This window comes from Miscanthus floridulus, unplaced genomic scaffold (genome assembly GCF_019320115.1).
Source record: "Miscanthus floridulus cultivar M001 unplaced genomic scaffold, ASM1932011v1 os_2213_2_3, whole genome shotgun sequence".
NCBI classification, from domain to species: Eukaryota; Viridiplantae; Streptophyta; class Magnoliopsida; order Poales; family Poaceae; genus Miscanthus; species Miscanthus floridulus.
In genome coordinates, this window is record NW_027098158.1 from 37,887 (window position 1) to 60,665 (window position 22,779).

The window sequence follows — 22,779 nt, forward strand, 5'->3', positions numbered from 1 at the left end:
GCGGCACGTTCGATTTGCTACCGTGCGTGCATGTGCGTCGCGCTTGCGGGGCTCGTCGTCGGGCGCCCCCAGCGGTGGTCGATCGGTGGAGGGAATGCTGCCGCGGCTACCAAACACGGAGGTCCCTCTCGCCGCGAAGGCGGGACGGGCGCCACCGCGCCAGCGAGGCAGGCCACGCGGGTGGACCAGTGGCTGGCTCGCCCAAAGTATCCGTCCACCGTCCACCGGCCACGCCCACCCCGGTCACCGTCGGGCGTAGCAACAAATGTATATTTGCACGAGCTCGAATGGACTGTTTACCGCCCCTGTTTCGCTGCGATGAAAAAAGATTGGAAGTCAGAAAGTACTGTTTCATCACGCAGCACTACTCCACGGTAAAGGATTGGTGGAGAAATATGGCCTGTCAACAAGACTTTCCGCTAAGGACCTTTCGATCTCTTCTTTTGTTAGTCACGTGGGAAATTTGGAAGAAGCGTAAGGCACGATTTTTTTCAGAAACAATACCTGTCAATTTCCTCACTGCTAGCTCAAATCAAGGAAGAGTCTCGCACATGGTGCGATGCAGGAGCGAAGCACCTTGTTGAGATCGTGCTAGTCATATATGCATTTGATGTTTGATACCTTTTCTTCTTCTCCCTGTAGTGTGATGTGTTGATTTTATTATTTTGGTTTAGGCCTTGTTACTTCCCCAATTTTTTTTTAATAAACGACAGGTCCTGTTTACATTAAAAAAAAGAAAGTACTGTTTACTGGCCTCCTCCCTTTCTTTTTTTTTGTGACTGGTCCCTTTCAAGATAGAATTCAGAAACTCTAGTTTTTCTTACTCACTTCTTCTTATTATTTGGAGGCACCGAAAATTACAGTTTGCGACCATTTGAGTATATGCTTTTTATGTCAACCAGGCCCCACGTGTCATTGGCTGCATAAGATATCGCGTTTTGATAGGATAATCAAATCTCAAGACCATAGTTTTAAAAATCTCGATTCTATGCGATTTTATGATTTTGTGAGTCTAGTTTATCAGATTGATTCTACATTTATGTTAAGTAGAATCTACGTGTCCATGCGAAAAGTGTCAAACAAGTAAATATTTGTTGTTTTACCGTGCGTTATGATCGGATGTGGTCTAGCACTCAATGACACGGGATTTATACTAGTTCAGGCAACGTGCCCTACATTCAGTTCCAGTTGGTCGGTGACTTTATTCCTGAGCCCAGGTGCTCGAAGTTTGTTGTGGGGTTACAAACGAGTGGGAGTAGAAAGGGGGTGTTAAAGGTCCCATCGGACTCTGAACCGAAGGGCCAAGAGTGACGGGAGCTCCAACGTGCGCTAAGTATTAGAACGTACACACTGCGTAGCTTCTAGAGTTCTAGAGCTGTGGAGCTATTCGAATGCTCTGAACGTCTAAAGCTTAGCAGAGAGAGAGTCAGAATGACCGTCCTCCTCTTAGGAGAGAGTGCATCCCTTTTATAGGTGAAGGGGATGGCTTTACAAGTATGTGTGAGAGAGAGAATGTGCACGTGTGCTACTAAGTCTTGTTGCCCACGTTGTTAGGTACAAGATGATCGTCGACGCCCACAATATTGTTGACGTCCAGATGCATGTGGCAGGCTCTATCGTATTCGTCTGGTATGACAAATGTCGGCGCCTACCATACTGTAAGACAAATGTCGGCGCCCACAACATTGTTTGTGTTCTAACATGTTTGGAAGGTTGCAGAGCACCCTTCTGGCATGGCCTCGATGGGCTAGTGTAGCACGACATCGATGGGCTACGAGTGTTCCACACCTTCTTTCACCGTCGAGTCACTCCGCTAGCAGAAAGGAGGCGGCCGATGTAGGCCTACTCTGGCCCAACGGATCCCGACTGCGCATCGCCGAAGGAGTTGACGAAGGACGAAGTCTAGAGTCGACTCAACCGGGTGCTGCAATTGAGGGATAAAGAGTCCCTTGAAGGAAAGCCCGGGCCTCTTCATACCACGAAGCTGTCCAATCTGGTATGCTCTCCTTTTCTCATTTCGTGTCCTTTTCCCTCTTGCTCTCTTGTATTTTGACTTCGAGTCATCCATTACGTAGGGACTTGTGGGTTACAAATCCCGACCGCATCTTTCGAGGGGGCCAGAGAGTGTAGCTTGACAAGCTGTTCTGAAGGAGGCAGCGGTTGCCAAAAAGAAGAAGAGAGCTGAGAAGGCCCGAAGGAGGTTCGAGAAGGAAAAGGATATCGCCCGGTGGGTCCGGACGGGTGAAAGTAGGAGCGACGTGGAGGCGGAGCTCGAGTCGGAGGAGCCCACAGAGATAGGTGGCGACGTGAGCACCTCCGAGGATGAAGGAGACAGGGGCATCGTCGTGACCTTGGTGAAGCGTTATGAGCCTATGGTCGCGTCCATCATTGGTGGGTGGGATACGGAGAGGTGTGGTGACGTTCCCGCATCAAGGAAGCACGCCGCGAGTTCGGACACCGCCGTCGAGCGAGAGGCGAAGCGGGCGCGGTCGTCGCGCCCTTCGGAGGCATCCTTCGCTTTGCACCCCCCCTGCTCCGAGCATGGCGGGGCACACCGGCCGATTAGAGGAGCGTGCTCATACCCACGCATCTTTGGGGTCGGTGCGTGCGCATGACCCACAACGGGGCGACGCCTCATCAGTTGCTCTGGTGGGTGCGCCATGAGCCGGTGATCGTGGCCATTCATGGGCTGATCGGGAACCGGCCGGGTCGACTCATCCCTCGGTCGATACGAGGGGCATGGGTCGTGACCCGTGAGCGGACCTCATCTGGTGGGTCATCGCTAGCAGGTCGGGGCTTTAGGGCCATGCCGCTTTTGTGGCAGAACCTCCTAAGTTATAGGGCCCACATGCACCTGTCACTGTCCGATGACCTTTGACATCTATGCATATGTTTCCATGAACTTAAAAAGACTGTCGGGTGTCCTCAGGAACCCCGAATCATCCATGATTTCCGAGCAGGATCACGTTACAGAGTCATTGCAGTATTACAACATTTATTCAAATATCAAAACCAGAGTAAAAATAGCGGAAGTCTTATGATAATATAGTTTACAAACCAGTTGTTTCAAACCTTACAAACTAAGTTCGATAATTATTATAAACCATAGTAGTAGTGGAGTGGCATAATTAATATAGACATATCACACAAAATAAACATCCTGCCCAAGGATCACACATTTACTTCTCATCGTTAGAACGAACGATAATCATGCAGCACGATCCAAAATAGATCTGCTCATGAGGCTCACCTGCAACAAGAAGTCAACGAACCCTGAGTACGAAAGTACTCAACAAGACTTATCCGAAATATTAACTGATAAACTCAGTAATGCAGGCTCAGGGATTCAAGGTATAGCTTTAACAATGATCAAAGTTCTTTTACGTAAAAGCTCTTTTAACAACATTCTTTATATAGAAAACTTCTCAAGAATTATATACAAAGCTGACACGATCCGCACTGAGATCATGAAACTTCATATCCAACACCTTCACAAGCCTTATTCAAGTTCCGGTTATTAATTCTACGATGATGAACAGTGAGTAGAGTCTCCTTAATCGAGGAGCAACGACGATTCGAACGGATTAAGCCCAGCTGGGGATTCCAGACCACACGACATATGCAGGTCCCCGACCTACATATACCAACCTACCCTCGGATCCCCTAAAACAAGAACGGGTCCGCGCCACCCGAGAACACAGTACTCCACCATTCCAGCCCATGGCCACGTGGGTACACGCTATTCCCGCCATCTCTCCACTCCCAGTGCGCGAGTAGTCATTCTCGTAATAGAATTGCCAAGTTCAGGCTTACCGGAGTATGTGGTTAGTACTACAAATTCTCACCTCATACAATTCAACAACGGACATGCCTTAATCGACACAGGCGGAAATAACCCGCTCACAAGACCTCCATGTCTTGTGGCTCACACACACCGAGTCCGCCCGGTCTAGATTTATTACTCCACATTCCCATATCACATGCTAACATAATTAATCAATGTTCCAATTGTTACTTGCAGGTGGCAGGTAGTCACTCGACTTTCATCGTTCTACGCATAGCTAAGCAAAACTATGCATATACGAGTTTTAGACTGGTAATATGGTAAATATAGAATAACAAGGGTGGTAATGCACCAATTAGGCTCTTACTTAACTCCTAACCACTTAATGCAGTAACAGAAAGCAAAAGCGAAATTAATTTGAAAAACACAAGGTAGGGTTGTATGCATCCGGGGCTTGCCTTCGTTGACGGAAAAGTCCGTTTCCTGCGACGTTACACAAGTACTCGATCCGACCTCAACAGACGGATTAACCTCTTCAATAGCTTGATTAACTACCACGTTTTCACCTTCGTTCACTACACGTAATAACAATGCCATGTTCAACATGATGCGGAATACTAAATATGATGCTCGATGATGGATACAAAAATTAACAATTTGAATACAACTTTCCTTCGCGGTACAGTTGCAAGTCAAACAAACTAAATCTTTATCGTAACACATACATCAATTGCCAAGGATCATTATCAACTAATGACCCGAGGTCATCACTCAATCCAAAATTACAAACAAAACCTAAATCACTAAAGGTTACTATTTGCTTTTATGAATTAATTATTTAATTCAAAATTATGAAATAAATCAACTTATTCTAATTGAGCTCAAAATTTTAGTACATGTTCATCACATGATAAGTAAGTGTCAAAACAAATTTCATAATTTTTGGACAATTAAATAAGCCTAGAAAAATCATGGAAATCCATTTATTAATAAATTGAGCAATTTTTACCACATTCAAAAAGTACTGAAATATATTATTTCATATTTTTATTAAATACCATACATCACAGAGAAGTCACTCAAAAATTTTTATAATTTTTGGAGCTCTAAATAAATCTACACAAAAATAACAAAAACAGACACTATTCATTTAATTCTGAAAAAAATAGAAAATCCACTTAGAACGCTGAGTCACTGACAACGGGTCCCACCTGTCATCCCTAACCTCGCGTGTTTGACTACGATGGTGACAGCGCTGACCGACGATTTCTCGCCGACGGCGAGTCCAACGGCGACGACCAACGTACCAAAATGATCACCAAGACTAGGCGCATCGATTGACGTCCCTATCAGCACTGATTACGGCCCTATACTAGCTCGTCGTCGGCCATGGCGGATGCGGTGGCACGGCGACACAACGCCAGCGATACGAAGACAAAAACAGGAAAACAGAGGGCATGGGAAGGTCCAGTAGCTCACCACGAACACGCTGGAGCAAAGAACGAGACCGGATAAGCTACGATGCGGAGCAAAACGTCGTCGGCGATGGTGTACCGGCGACTGCAGTGGTCAAAATGAGCAACCAGCTATGGATTAAGTACTACATCATCGAGACAAAATAGAATCAACCAAAACCAGGGACAGAGATGCACCGTGGAGCTCTGGCCGCGGCGAATCGTGCTCGGCGGAGGAGTTGCCGGCCGCGAGGAAGAAGACGATGCAACTCGAGTTCCTGACTTAGACTAGTTGAATTGGTGGGTTGGCTGGATGCGCAAGGATATGGCGGAGCTAGAGCATGCTTTGCTGCGATGGCGTGGGCGCTGGTTCGACGGCAAAAGCTCGACGGAGCTGCGGCGGCGGTGACTGGAAAACAGAGGAGAAAAGAAAACGAAGAACGGCGACGGTGGCTGGCTTATAACGCGACCAAGGAAGCGCAAAGAAGCCACACGGAAGCCTTCGCCATGCCAACGCGACGCCCAGACGGCCACGCGCGTGACTGGAAGCAAGCCGAAGCTCACCGGCGGTGTAGCACAAGCGGTGAACACTGTTCATTGAAATTACAAGTTTGCCATTCGCCAAAATTCACAAATTACTCCCAAATTTTCATAACAACTCAAAAATCTCCAAAAACAAAAGTTGCTCAAAATCAAAAGTTCTACAACTTTGCTTTTATAACCATTTCCTAATTCGGTCTAGATTTTGAAATGAACTTTTGAATTCAAATAGGGAAATTTAACGAATTATGCCTTTTTGAATTACTCAAAATTTTTCTAAACAACTTGAAAAAATCCAAAAACAAACTTTGTATAACTTGCCAAGCTCTACACTTTTGCTTTTGGGCCCAACCCCAAAATATGCTTAAATTTTGAAATGGATTTTCAGGGTAGGGTTTAAATGTTGAAAAGCGGGGTTTTCTGGAAAAAAATTAAAAATCCAAACAAACATTGACTTGAGTCAAACAATACAATGCAACACATACCACATAAATATAAACTTATTTTAGTGCATACATCTCAAAGTTTCACCAAATGCCAAATGCTTTGCAATGCATATGATGACATGTCAGATTTTAATATTTAAACACCCGAGGTGTTACAACCCTTCCCCCTAAAAGAAATCTCGCCCCGAGATTCAAAGCCATAGGGTAAGTAATGGAAAAGGAAATATGTCATGAGAACACATACAAACTATGTTCATAAAACTGCTGAGGTTCCTTTACAAAACACAATTTGTACTACCGAACTCAACTTACATTACTCTATTCTATTTTGACGCTAGAAACTCTGGAAACTTTTCTAACAAGTAATCTTCTGATTCCCAAGTAGCTTTCTCTTTTGAATGTTGATTCCATTGTATTTTATAGAACTTGATTGTCCGTCTTTGAGTAACACGATCTTTCTGATCTAACACTCGGATAGGATATTCGGAATAAGTTAAATCCGGTTCGAGTTCTACTCCTTCAACTTCAACATTCTGTTCAGGCACTCGAAGACACTTTTTCAATTGAGAAACATGGAACACATCATGCACAGCTACAAGATGTTCAGGTAACTTCAAGTGATATGCCACTTTTCCATACCTCTCCAAAATTTGATATGGTCCAATGTATCGGGGTGCCAACTTTCCTTTAACACCAAAACGGGTAACTCCCTTCATTGGTAATACTTTTAGATATACAAAATCTCCTTTGGTAAATACCAATGGTCTCCGTCTTCTATCCGCATAACTCTTTTGTCGAGATTGAGCTATCTTTAAATTACTCTGTATTTATCTAACCTTGTCTTCTGTTTCTTTCACAAGGTCAACTCCAAAGAATCTTCTTTCTCCAGGCTCAGACCAACTTAATGATGTCCTGCATCTACGACCATAGAGTGCTTCAAATGGAGCCATTCTAATGTTTTCCTGATAACTATTGTTGTATGAGAACTCGGCCAAAGATAAGCATTCGTCCCACTTATTGGAATAGTTAAGGACACAACACCTTAACATATCTTCAAGTACTTGATTAACTCTTTTAGTCTATCCATCGGTTTGTGGATGATAAGCTATACTATACAGAAGTTTGGTACCCAATGAAGAATGCAATTGTTTCCAAAAGTTGGAGACAAACTGTGTACCTCTATCTGACACAATAGTCTTGGGTACTCCATGGAGACTCATGATTCTTGCTAAATACATCTTGGCATATTGGATCGTAGGATATATTGTCTTGACTAGAAGAAAATGTGCTGATTTAGTGAGTCGATCTACAATAACCCATACTGAGTCAAATCCCTTTGATGTCTTGGGTAGACCAACAATAAAGTCCATACTTATGTCCTCTCACTTCCAAGATGGAATAGGTAATGGTTGCAATTCACCAGCAGACCTTAAATATATAGCTTTCACCTTTTGACAAGTATCACACTTTGCTATGTATCTAGCAATCTCTATTTTCATTTTAGTCCACCAGAATCTTTGCTTCAAGTCATGGTACATCTTGTTACTTCCCGGATGGATTGATAACCTAGTAGCATGTGCCTCATCTAGAATTGACTGCCGCAACTCAGGAACTTTTGGTACCACTAGGCGATCCTTGAACCACAACACATCTTCATTGTCAATACTAAAGCATTCCGCTTTTCCATTCTTGACTCTTTTCTTAATATGGGCTATACCCTTGTTTTCCTTCTGAGCAGCAATAACTTGATCTCGAATAGTGGCTTCAACAATTATGTTGGTCAAACTTCCTTGTTGAATTACTTCTACATTCAACTTTTCCATTTCTTGACATAAATTCAAACCTATTGTTCTCACTGTTAGACAATTGCAATAACTTTTGCGACTGAGGGCATCTGCAACTACATTTGCTTTACCAGAGTGATAATGTACTTCCAAATCATAATCCTTAATTAGTTCTAACCATCTTCTTTGTTGCATGTTCAACTCTGACTGAGTAAAGATGTACTTTAAGCTTTTGTGGTCTGTATACATATGACACGTATTACCAAGCAGGTAATGCCGCCAAATCTTCAGAGCATGAACCACAGCTGCTAACTCCAAGTCATGAGTCGGATAGTGTTCTTCATGTTGCTTAAGTTGCCGGGATGCATAAGCAATGACTCGGCCTTCTTGCGTCAACACACATCCAATACCAATACCTGAAGCATCACAATAAACATCAAACGACTTCTCGATGTCAGGTTGGGCTAATACTAGTACAGTGGTTAACAGTCTCTTCAAAGTCTGGAAAGCCTTCTCATAATCTGATGACTAGACAAACCTAACTTAGTTCTTCAACAATTTAGTTATGGACTTTGATATCTTTGAGAAATCTGGAATAAACTGACGGTAATATCCCGCCAAACCCAGAAAACTCCGAACTTGATGAACTGTGGTTGGTGGTTTCCAATCAAGCACATCCTTTACTTTGCTTGGATCAACTGTCACTCCTTCGGCTGACAAGACATGTCCAAGAAATTGCACTTCCTTAAGCCAAAAATCACACTTGCTAAACTTGGCATATAGTTGATGTTCTCTCAAATGGGTCAGAACAATTCTGAGATGTTCCGCATGTTCTTTCTTATTCTTGGAATATACTAAAATGTCATCAATAAACACTACTACAAACTTGTCTAGCTCCGGCATGAATACTGAGTTCATTAGATACCTGAAATGAGCTGGAGCATTTGTCAAACCAAAAGACATTACCAAGTATTCATATAATCCATATTTTGTGGTAAATGCCGTTTTGGGAATATCCTTAGGCTTTATCTTGATTTGGTGATATCCTGATCTCAAATCTATCTTAGAGAAAACTTTGGCTCCGGCCAATTGATCAAAAAGCAGATCTATCCGAGGTAATGGATACTTATTCTTGATGGTCACTTCATTCAATGGACGATAGTCAACACATAACCTCAGGGTCTCATCTTTCTTTTTCACAAAAATTGCCGGACATCCCCAAGGTGAAGAACTAGGTTGGATAAACCCTTTCTCAATCAATTCTTGTAACTGAGTTTTCAACTCGGCCAATTCCTTAGGTGGCATCCTATAAGCTCTCCGAGAAATCGGAGCTATTCTAGGTTGTAACTCTGTATTGAACTGTACATCCCTATCAGGTGGTAGACCGGGTAAATCTTCAGGAAACACATCTGGAAATTCACACACTACCGGAATATCTCTAATCTCTTTGATAGCAGTTGCACAAATCTTGCCCACTGATCTTCTTAGGGTTGGAAGTTGGATAAGAAGTTGAGAATTACTATCAGGCAAACTCACTCTTAAGGTCCTATTCAAAGCGTCTATAACAGCCTTATGCTGATACATCCAATTCATTCCCAAAATTACATCTATATCCTGATCCTTAAGGATAATCACGGTAGTGGGAAAAATATACCCACCCAGGTTTACGGGTACCTGGTATACCATTTCCTTAGTACATAGACGTCCCCGGGCGACTGTATAAAGAAACTTTCCTTTGTTGCCCCAATTGAAATTTCATGCTTCATGATAAATGTTCTATTGATGAATGAATGCGATGTGCCAGAATCAAAAAGTATAACTGCAGGGTGATTGGCAACAGGAAACATACCCATCATCACTAGCTCCCCTTCCAAAATTTCCCCAGCTTGAATATAGAACACCCGTCTTGTCTTCCTCTCATCTTTGCCCTTCTGAGCATTCTGATTGGGGTTCTTGTTTGGTGCCTGACCCTGTTGTTGATTAGCAAGGGCCTTCTGATAATTTTGATTAGCCTACCTAGGATATGGACATTCCCTGGAGAAATGACTAGTCCTTCCACAAATGTAGCACGGATAGTTGTGACCCTGGGATGTTGGAGCATTGCCACCAGGAGCATTGGTTGATTGTGAGTTCAGATAGGTTATAGCAGGATGGACATTTGACTGTTGCCCGGCTTGGAACTACGGCGGATGATAAGGAGGACAATTATGATGTACTAGATGATAAATCACCCTCTGCCTCTTCTGATTTCCCCCAAAAGATCCAGACGGCACACTCTTTTTCTTTTTGAGCTCCTTATGCTGCCGATACTTTGATTCTGAAGCAATTGCAATATTTACTGCCTCATGGTAAGTGACATTGGTGCAAGTGGTCATCATAGTCTGCAACTTGGTATTCAGGCCTCTCATAAACCACCTCTTTTTCTTGGCATCAGTATTGACATGTTCGAATGCATATTGGGACAGATGAATAAATCTTCCCACAAACTGCATCATGGTTTGATCTCCTTGTTTCAAAGCAAGGAATTCATCTAACTTCATAGCCATCACTCCTTCAGGGATATAATGGGCTCTAAAGACAGTACGGAACTCAGCCCAAGTTATTGGAATGCCAGCAGGTTTCATAGCCACTAAGTTTGCCCACCAAGCACTTGCTGCTCCTCTAAGTTGTTGGGCAGCAAACGTAGGTTTCTAATACTCCGTGCATGGGATAAGGTCAAATTTCTACTCCATGGTTCAAAGCCAGTCATCAGCCTCCAATGGTTCATCTGCCTTGGTGAATACCGGGGGTCTTGTGTCTGTGAAATCAACATATGTAGCCTCCTATCGGTTATGGTGGCGTCCACGGTTTCCGTATATCTGATTCTGATTACTCTGAGCCATCTTATGAAGCAAACGAGAATTTTCAGCCGTCACATTGACAAGTGTAGTTATAGCATCAGCTAAATTGGTTGGAACTGGTGGCGGATCTGGAATACCGTCCTCATCTTGTGAAGTTCCCGGAATAAACGAACCCCGCGTACGACGCATCTACTCATAACAAACCAAACTTTATTCACATGTCTTTATTGAATTGTACCAAAGCTTACTCTAGACATATTACATAGAGTTTACTAATGTACAATCAAACCCACGAGTACGAAAACAGAACTACATAACTTAACTAGAGCTACTATTATACAACTCTACTCTTTTCCTCAATTTCTTCAAACTTCAGGCTCGGTATCCATTCTGGAATTATTACCGCCTTCATCATCACTTTCATCGATCATTACTAATTCTTCAGGATCTTCTTCTTCTTCCTCTCCTGATTCATCATCATCGGCAAGGATGACACTGGGGTCCATGGCATCAGCTTGAGGCTCATGATTCGGATTCAGTAGATTGCTAAGCCTATGAACCTCCTCATGTAGATATGTATTATGTTCTTCTAAATCTTCTACATAGAATTCTAGCTCATAAGTTCTAGCTCTAGCTACATTTTCCCTGTGCCAAGCTTTATTTCTTCCTTCCACCATACGAACTAACATACTTTCACAGCTCCTATGCACGGTGGTGAGCTGCCTCAATTGACCCTGTAATTCTCCTATTTGTATAACATCCAAAGCCCTATCTCTAGTAGATTGTGCTAACTCTATAGAAACCCTCAGTATCTCTGCCTGGGGATCAGGCCTAGTACTGCTACTGCTAGCACGATCATTTCTAGGGGCAAGTTGATGACAAGGAACTCCTTTGGGTCCGATGGACTTACGGGGCGTCATCTTGGCATGAGCCATACTGTAGGAAGCCAATTGAATCCAAGTAAGACCATTTAATCAAAATCCAAAAAGTAGCTAAGATGGATTACATTCCTCAAACCAGACTCACTACTTAACTCCCGACTAAGAGGTGAAGGAAGTAACGAGTGAATTATTCATGATGCATGAATCATTCTTACGAACAAAAACATCAAAGTTAATAATGCACATAAATAATATTTATTTTTATATAGGGCATAGTAATATTACTACTCCACCACACAAAACCTTTTTAATCAAATATGGAATGGTGAGAAAGAAATAAGATAAGTCAGACGCAATTTGGACTAAATTACCAAGTTAAATTTAGTCATCCAAATCATTTTGAAGTTTTTGTAAAACAATACAACAAAAACCTTGTAACGATAGCTCCGATACCATTCTATGGCAGAACCTCCTAAGTTATAGGGCCCACATGCACCTGTCACTGTCCGATGACCTTTGACATCTATGCATATGTTTCCATGAACTTAAAGAGACTGTCGGGTGTCCTCAGGAGCCCCAAATCATCCACGATTTCTGAGCAAGATCACGTTACAGAGTCATTGTAGTATTACAACATTTATTCAAATATCAAAACCAGAGTAAAAACAGCGGAAGTCTTACGATAATATAGTTTACAAACCAGTTGTTTCAAACCTTACAAACTAAGTTCGATAATTATTACAAACCATAGTAGTAGTGGAGTGGCATAATTAATATAGACATATCACACAAAATAAACATCCTACCCAAGGATCACACATTTACTTCTCATCGTCAGAACGAACGATAGTCATGCAGCACGATCCAAAATAGATCTGCTCATGAGGCTCACCTACAACAAGGGGTCAACGAACCCTGAGTACGAAAGTACTCAACAAGACTTATCCAAAATATTAACTAATAAACTCAGTAATGCAGGCTCAGGGATTCAAGGTATAGCTTTAACAATGATCAAAGTTCTTTTGCGTAAAAGCTCTTTTAACAACATTCTTTATATAGAAAACTTCTCAAGAATTATATACAAAGCTGACACGATCCGCACTGAGATCATGAAACTTCATATCCAACACCTTCACAAGCCTTATTCAAGTTCCGGTTATTAATTCTACGATGATGAACAGTGAGTTGAGTCTCCTTAATCAAGGAGCAACGATGATTCGAACCGATTAAGCCCAGCTAGGGATTCCAGACCACACGACATATGCAGGTCCCCGACCTACATATACCAATCGACCCTCGGATCCCCTAAAACAAGAACGGGTCCACGCCACCCGAGAACACAGTACTCCACCATTCTAGCCCATGGCCACGTGGGTACACGCTATTCCCGCCATCTCTCCACTCCCAGTGCGCGAGTAGCCATTCTCGTAATAGAATTGCCAAGTTCAGGCTTACCGGAGTATGTGGTTAGTACTACGAATTCTCACCTCATACAATTCAACAACGGACGTGCCTTAATCGACATAGGCGGAAATAACCCGCTCACAAGACCTCCATGTCTTGTGGCTCACACACACCGAGTCCGCCCGGTCTAGATTTATTACTCCACATTCCCATATCACATGCTAACATAATTAATCAATGTTCCATTTGTTACTTGCAGGTGGCAGGTAGTCACCCGACTTTCATCGTTCTACGCATAGCTAAGCAAAACTAGGCATATACGAGTTTTAGACTGGTAATATGGTAAATATAGAATAACAAGGGTGGTAATGCACCAATTAGGCTCTTACTTAACTCCTAACCACTTAATGCAGTAATAGAAAGCAAAAGCAAAATTAATTTGAAAAACACAAGGTAGGGTTGTATGCATTCGGGGCTTGCCTTCGTTGATAGAAAAGTCTGTTTCCTGCGACGTTACACAAGTACTCAATCCGACCTCAACAGATGGATTAACCTCTTCAACAGCTTGATTAACTACCACATTTTCACCTTCGTTCACTACACGTAATAACAATGCCATGTTCAACATGATGCGGAATACTAAATATGATGCTCGATGATGGATACAAAAATTAACAATTTGAATACAACTTTCCTTCGCGGTACAGTTGCAAGTCAAACAAACTAAATCTTTATCGTAACACATACATCAATTGCCAAGGATCATTATCAACTAATGACCATCACTCAATCCAAAATTACAAACAAAACCTAAATCACTAAAGGTTACTATTTGCTTTTATGAATTAATTATTTAATTCAAAATTATGAAATAAATCAACTTATTCTAATTGATCTCAAAATTTTAGTACATGTTCATCACATGATAAGTAAGTGGCAAAACAAATTTCATAATTTTTGGACAATTAAATAAGCCTAGAAAAATCATGGAAATCCATTTATTAATAAATTGAGCAATTTTTACCACATTCAAAAGTACTGAAATATATTATTTCATATTTTTATTAAATACTATACATCACAGAGAAGTCACTCAAAAATTTTCATAATTTTTGGAGCTCTAAATAAATCTACACAAAAATAACAAAAACAAACACTATTCATTTAATTCTGAAAAAAATAGAAAATCCACTTAGAACGCTGAGTCACTGACAACGGGTCCCACCTGTCATCCCTAACCTCGCGTGTTTGACTACGACGGTGATGGCGCTGACCGATGCTTTCTCACCGACGGCGAGTCCAACGGCGACGGCCAACGTACCAAAATGATCACCAAGACTAGACGCATCGATTGACGTCCCTATTAGCACTTATTACGGCCCTATACTAGCTCGTCGTCGGCCATGGCGGACGCGATGGCACGGCGACACAACACCGATGATACGAAGCCAAAAATGGGGAAACAGAGGGCATGGGAAGGTCCAGTAGCTAACCACGAACACGCTGGAGCAAAGAATGAGACCAGATAAGCTACGATGACACGGGTCGACGTTGACAGCAGTCACGGCGGAGCAAAACGTCGTCGGCGATGGTGTACCGGCGACTACAGTGGTCAAAATGAGCAACCAGCTATGGATTAAGTACTACATCATCGAGATGAAATAGAATCAACCAAAGCTAGGGACGGAGATGCACCGTGGAGCTCTGGCCACGGCGAATCATGCTCGGCGGAGGAGTTGCCGGCCGCGAGGAAGAAGACGATGCAACTCGAGTTCCCAACTTAGACTAGTTGAATTGGTGGGTTGGCTGGATGTGCAAGGATACGGTGGAGCTGGAGCACGCTTTGCTGCGATGGCGTGGGCGCTGGTTCGACGGCAAAAGCTCGACGGAGCTGCGGCGGCGGTGACTGGAAAACAGAGGAGAAAAGAAAACGAAGAACGGCGACAGTGGCTAGCTTATAACGCGACCAAGGAAGCGCAAAGAAGCCACGCAGAAGCCTTCGCCGTGCCAATGCGACGCCCAGACAGCCACGCGCGTGACTGGAAGCAAGCCGAAGCTCGCCGGCGGTGTAGCGCAAGTGGTGAACACTGTTCATCGAAATTACAAGTTTGCCATTCACCAAAATTCACAAATTACTCCCAAATTTTCATAACAACTCAAAAATCTCCAAAAACAAAAGTTGCTCAAAATCAAAAGTTCTACAACTTTGCTTTTATAACCATTTCCTAATTCGGTCTAGATTTTGAAATGAACTTTTGAATTCAAATAGGGAAATTTAACGAATTATGCCTTTTTGAATTACTCAAAATTTTTCTAAACAACTTGAAAAACTCCAAAAACAAACTTTGTATAACTTGCCAAGCTCTACACTTTTGCTTTTGGGCCCAACCCCAAAATATGCTTAGATTTTGAAATGGATTTTCAGGGTAGGGTTTAAATGTTGAAAAGCGGGGTTTTCTGAAAAAAAATAAAAATCCAAACAAACATTGACTTGAGTCAAACAATACAATGCAACACATACCACATAAATATAAACTTATTTTAGTGTATGCATCTCAAAGTTTCACCAAATGCCAAATGCTTTGCACTGCATATGATGACATGTCAGATTTTAATATTTAAACACCCGAGGTGTTACAGCTTTCATCTTGGTATGCATCTATGTTCCTTTTCGATCTCATAGTTGAGTTCTTTGAGCGTGACTGACCTATACTTATTTGACAGTGGCTAGAGACAGACAAGACTGGGCATCGCCCCACCTCCCGTGAGGGAGGAGTGGCGACCTAGCCAACAGTGAGTCGCGATGAGTGGCGGGGAATGCAGATTGGCAGCAGTGCGACCTTCCCTTCTGCGGGTTGCGCCCTCCTGGCCGGTCATGAGTACAGTGGCAGTGGCGGTGATGGCAGCGATCTTGGTGGTGACGACAGAGGTTGGGTTGGAGGTGACCCTTACGATCCCTCCCCCAACATCCATGGTGGAAGAGAGGAGGGAGACCAGGCTCCCTACCTCGCCTGACGGAAGAACACACGGCTCGCCCTCCTGGTTGGAGCTAGAGGGGTCGAGAGGAGATGCGGCCAAGCCGAAGGTAGAACATACGCTGGCGGGCCATGGAGTCTAGATAGTGGAGATCCCCTGCTCTGGTGAGGCAGGCACTAGGGTGGAGCCGCTAGTCATCTCGCCATCGCAGGAGTTGGCGATGGTCCAGTCATCGCACAATATTGTGATGGCCGGATCTTCCAGTGGGTTGGGGGCGACCCACGAGCTGGTGTGACCTGATGAAGGCTCAGTTCGTCCTTCACGATGAGGAGGAGGTGGGGCTCTGGCACTTGCTGGAGGAGAGAGGACTATCGATGGTGTCTGATCTCACCCAAACCAAGGCGAGGTTCAAGGAGGCCTTAGAGCGGGTCGAGCTCGTCCATCAGGTGATTTTAGTTGACCTACCATGTGTCATAGAGGTAAGCTTTCTATGTTTTTTGCATTTGTCTTTGACTCCTTGGTATTTCACTGGTTGTTTCAGCATGTTTGCTTCTCGCTTTACAGGAGTTAGATGTGACATCGATCCGCAAGTCATGCTTCCTTTGGGAGAAACACAGTCAGATGGAGCAGGAAGCCACGATGTCATGGTGGGTCAACATGCTTGAGCGCCAGCTGGAATCCGCCCGTTGCGAGTCCCAAGACCAGGTGGCTAAGGCGACGGGAGCGCGAGCGGTGGAACTACTTGTGGTAGAACGGGCGACTGCTACTGAGGGGGGACTTGATGCAGTGAAGGTCCACCTAGCGGAGACCGAGGTGGTGCTCCAGAAGTCCTTGGAGGCTCTAGAGACGGAGCAGAAGGCCTGGTCAAAGGTTGATCAAGAAGTGCCCGCGCTCCGAGGATAGGTGCTTGGGGCGGAGGAGTCGAACACTCGACTGCTAGAGAAGGTGACTTGGCAGGAGTAAGGACTCTCCATCCTCTAAATCACCCGCCTCGATATGTACTTGTCCCACCTTTGTTTGATGCCTTTGTTTTCCCTTTCTTTTGCTTCTAAACTTGTCGTCCTTTTTCTAGAATTGGGTGAAAAAATTGGTTCTCTGGAGCGGGAGCTGGAGACAGCCAAGGTGGCGATCGGTCGGAGTGTGGAGGCGCTAGCCAAGTCCCTTAAAGAGCTATGTGCTCTCAAGGGGGAGCTCGACTAGATCCACAATGTTGCCTAGGTTGTTGTTTCCGAGGTGTTCGGGTCAGTGTCGAGCACCAGTACGCCCGTCGTCCAGCTGGCGAAGGTCCCAAACAAAATTCAGGCGCTCATCTCTGATGGGATGTTCTACGGGACGTCGGAGGTGCTGACCTCAGTGGTGACGCACCACTAGGACCTGGACTTTGCTGTCATCTATAGAGGGTACGCCAATGGCTGGAGCGCAGATGCAATCCGTGCGCTTGGGGAGAGCTTGGTGCCATATGCATAGAAGGTTTCCGAGCAAGTCTCCACGCAGTGGGTGATAGAGGCTCGCCGTTCGATGGTCAGTGATGATACAGTTAGGAACACCAAAATGATAGATGATGTCAAGGAAGAACTTGACCGCCTCTTCCGAGCGAATGTTGGTGATGGGCTTCGCCTCTATCCACTTGGTGAATTTGTACACTACTACGAGTATGTGAGTGAAGCCACCCGGGCCCTTTTTGAGGGTTCCAACCATGTCGAGGCCACATACTGCAAATGGCTAGGTGATGGGGATGGTTTGAAGCTCTTGTGCCGGCAAATGAGTTTGCCAAGCGTAGAACTGGCATCCCTCATACTTGCGGATGATCTCCTCTGCATTTCGTAGTGTAGTGGGCCAGTAAAAACCTTGACATAAGGTTTTTCTGACCAGCGACCTCGGGACCACATGATGTCTATAGATTCCAACATGGACCTCAAGGAGGAGCTGTTTCCCTTAGTCAGTGAGGATGTACTTCATGAGTGCTCCCGACGGACTTCGTTTGTAAAGTTTGTTACCGAATGCGATGAACATCTTGGCGCATTGAGTGATTCATCGTGCTTCAGTCCTTTCTGGTGGGAGAATCTCCTTGAGGAGGTAGGCGAGTAGTGGTGCTCTCTAGTTAGTTTGATCGAGTGCCACCATGACAATGTCGATGGGCGACATCATCATGGAGGCACTGAGGTTGGAGCCCCCAAGTGCTAGGTTGGTGTCGGAGTATGTCAAGATCGAACCTTTTAGGATGCGGGCAGACGACTCATGAAGGTCATTGATGAAGACCCCATCTGGAGACGGAACCTGCCTAGCAGCCAATTTTGTGAGAAAATCAGCGGCATCATTGTCCTTTCGGGGGAGATGATGTAATTCGATCCCCTAGAATTTGTCCTCGAGCTTGCGCACCTTCTGGCAGTATGCTGCCATGAGAGGGCTTTTGCAAGAGGAGTCCCTCATGACTTGGTCAACGACTATCTCCAAATCACTGCGAACGTACAGCCACGTAGCGCGGAGCTCTATGGTGATGCATAGTCCGTTGATGAGGGCCTCGTATTCCATGGCGTTGTTTGAGGCCAAAAAATGGAGACAGATCATGTAGTGGAGCCGGCTCCCATCTAGGGAGATCAGAATCACTCTAGCCCCCGAGCCGGGCGCCATCACCGACCCATCAAAGTACATCGTCTAGTACTCATGGGTGACATCTAGGGTCGAGAGCTGGACCTCCGTCCATTCAGCAACAAAGTCCGTGAGAGCCTGAGACTTAATAGCGGTGTGGGGGATATACCTGATGTCATGGCCCATTAGTTCGAGTGCCCACATGGAGATCCATCCCATGGCATCATGGTTGCGGATGATGTCTCCCAACAGGAATGAAGTGATGACCATGACTTCATGGTCGGTGAAGTAGTGCAGGAGCTTCTAGGTCCACATCAGCACGATGTATAGAAGTTTCTGTACCTGGGGTACCAAACCTTTGCATTGGTGAGTACCTCACCGATGAAGTAAATGGGTCACTAGACCTTCAGGTGGTGTCCTGGCTCCTCCCTTCCGATGACTAGGGTGGCGCTCACCACGTGGTTGCTTGTCGCAACATAGAGGAGGAGGGGTTCTCCCCGTTCAGGAACGACGAGGGCTGGGGCCAACGTCAGTGATGCTTTGAGGCTTTCTAAAGCCTATTGTGCTTCCTCAGTCCATATGAACATGTCTATCCTTTTGAGAAGTTTGTAGAGAGGCGTCCCCCGCTCGCCTAGCCAAGAGATGAACTGGCTTAGGGTGGCCAAATAGCCGGTGATCCTCTATATGCCTTTGACATTGCGTATAGGGCCCATGTTAGAGATGGCTATGATTTCTTCAGGGTTGGCCTCGATGCTGTGTTTAGACATGATGTATCCAAGCAGCTTCCCCTTTAGAACTCTAAAAACACAATTTTTGGGATTTAACTTGATGCTGAACCTTCGAAGGTTCACAAATGTTGTGGCCAAATTCACGATCAGATCGCAAGCTTGAGCCGCTTTGACCACTATGTCATCTACATAGATGGCGATCATTGGTTTTGGCCACTCGACTTGGTCAGGCTAGTCGAGTGGGTCGATTTGGTTGGCGAAGCATTGCTGCATGCATCATTGATAGGTGGCAAAAGAAATACAATTCTCGATAGGATTCGTATTTTATCCGGTTGTTTCATCTGCTGTCCTGACTCCTGACCCTATGTGTTGTTGACTTGTTGCTACAATGGCCATTGTTAGATTATCAATTTAGACTTACCATTATACATGTATGCAAGATTAGCACGATTAGCACTGCTGCGGTGAGGAGCTCCAGGCGATTAGCCTGTTGTCAGTAGTCAACCAGTGTGCTTGCACATAGACGGCCATTGGGCAGACAGCCACACAAATAATCAAGTGGATCGAGACGCTCACGTCACACAGATACGCCCAGGATTCGTATTTTATCCGGTTGTTTCATCTGCTGTCCTGACTCCTGACCCTATGTGTTGTTGACTTGTTGCTACCGTCGGGCGTCGGCTAGATACGCACGGACAGGAAGCCACCTGAAAACTTTGCACACCATTCGCATTGGCATTCTACACTTATCAAATGTCTGGCTAGGTCAGGAGAAGAAATAAGCTGCTCAAGTTTTAGGTGAAGGCGACGGATTGTTGTTAATCCCTGCTTCCAACTAATCCGCTGAGCATCTTATTAGTTGTCTTGTATTCGCTATGCAAATAAACTAGGGTATACATTAATACCTTCGTCTAAAAAAAAAGACAATTCTAAATCTAATCAAAGTTAAATTATTTTAAGTCTGACTCAATTTGTAGAAAATATTAATTAACATATATGACTCTAAATATATATGCTTTAAAAATATATTCATCATTCCAAATTATAAGTTGCTTTTGATTTTCTAGATACATAGCTTTTATTTATGATAAATATACACATAATTAATGTATATTTAGTACCCAGCATATATCTAGAAAAACTAAGACGACTTACAATCAAGAGTATTTCATAAATCATGACAAATCTAATTTTTAGACCGGACGAGTTACAAACATGATCCTCCCTCTTGGATGAATACTTTAATTTATTCAGTAGTAAAAGATTATATATGTCCTTCTCCCAGAGATCACAAGGAACGTACGTACATACACTCAAACTTGCGTGGATGCGTGTGGGCGGTTGTGGTTACTGGTGTCATGTGCTCAACTTGCCCTAATTGGCAACATAGCCTGACAGTGCCAACTTGCAATGCAACGCGTGTTACTGTACGCAGTAGTAATTCTGAACACTAGTACACCGCCCACCGCATATTCCCCCATCGCTATCTTTTTCTTATTACGTGTGCATATATGGATGCACGCTTTGTGCATTGTTGTTATTTTCAGCACCAACGATCGATTGTTGCTTGCCGATCGAGCAGTTCAGAGTGAGATGCTGTGTGAGTGGGTAACACTTACGCGTCTCCAAGAGTAGCCTTGTTCGCTTGGCTGATAAGCCATGACTGAAAGTATTATTGACTGATTTATGGTGAGAGAAAAATAATATTCGTTGACTGAAAAAATATAGCTTATAAGCCAAGCAAACAGAGCAAGTAATGTCTGCTAAGTGCTAACTCGTACTGTTGGCGTTATTTTTATGGCCGGAGCCTGAGAAGTACGTACTGTAATTAATAGTAGTAGCTAATTTTCTGCGAGAGATAATGTTAACTATGTAGGCCGATCGTCAATTTTATAAATTCATATAATTTGACAACATGAGAATTATATATTGATTGTGAAAGTATCATGGCAAATGTAAAAACATAATAAATCCGATGATGCTAAACGTAACTATCCGGATTTTTAGAAAATTGATGGTCAAAGAGTAGAGCGGGTTAGCTTTGGGCAAAACTGAAAAACACTACTCAAGTATTATTGCATTAAGCATGTTGGATCCACGTTTACTTTGAAGATCGGGATCCACGTTTACTTTGAAGATCGAGTGTGCTGTGCTAGTGCTTGCATGTTGGGTCTTTTAGACCAGGTTGAGGTGTTGGTCGATTTTTCGACCAAGTTGAGTTGTTAGTTGAGTCATTTCGATCAAGTTGGAGCAAGTAGTGGTGTGATTTTGACGATTGTCCGGTCGTTGTACCATAGTTGCGCTATATGAATGGGACAGTCGCTTCAGTTGTATGATTTTTTGTTCTAGTTTTCATTCAAAGAACTGCACTGGCACTTGTCTTTATTTTCTTTCTTTCTTCGTCTAATAAAAATCACGACAAAACTTTTTCCGTTCTTTCCAATAAAATATTGTACTGGTATTTTTTGGAGTCATATGAAAATAAGATTTCAAAAAGTATATATTTATTTCCATATTTCTTTAAATCTGCAAGCTGCATCATGTATACTGTACTTTTTTTTCTAAAAAAAATACTATGATATTTATTGCTCCAACTCCAACCTGGGATCACAAGAAACGAGTGATGGGCCATGTGACCCTTCAAGTACTGCCGTGAAGGCAAATTTACACTTGGCCGCGAAGGATCACCTTGTGGACGGACATGTGTGTGGCAAGGTGGGTGGTGGTGGTAGTGTTTTCTCGGTGGAGCTACAGCTACCACATCCCTTGGCCGAGGCAGTTTCTGTTGTAGTGACACCGACGTCACTGGCGCGAGTGCCGACGACGTGGGGAGCTCCAACCTCGGCCTGCACCCATCTCCTGGATACGGTGCGCCGCGTGTATGGCGTCCAGACTGGAAAGGCTTTGCGCCGCTAGCGGCCGTACGGACCGCACGGAAAAAAGAAGCAAAACGAAACCATTGCCGGCCGTGTGCGCGCGAGTTTTTCTTGTGTGTTTCATCGTCGTCGGAGGGGGCGCGCCTGGTCCGGACTCTGCACGTTGTTCCCTTCCCCTCCAACACCATGCGTATCATATCGTGCTTCTGTTCGACTGTTCCTGGAGGTGGCACAGCTGCTACAGCTAGGTATGGTGTGCATGCTCACGCTGCTCGCAAGTCGCATGGAACGGAAAACAGCGATGCCGAATTGCCGGATGCGGTGCGGGGCCAGGGCCAGGGCCAGGGCCAGGCGCGCTCCTCCATCCACGGCACCATGCCACGTGCCGGGTGGACCCCCGCGGATCGCCAGCGGCGGGGCCCTTCCAAGTGTCACTTGCGGCTCCACTCGTCAGCCAGCTAAGGCGGACAAGAGTCG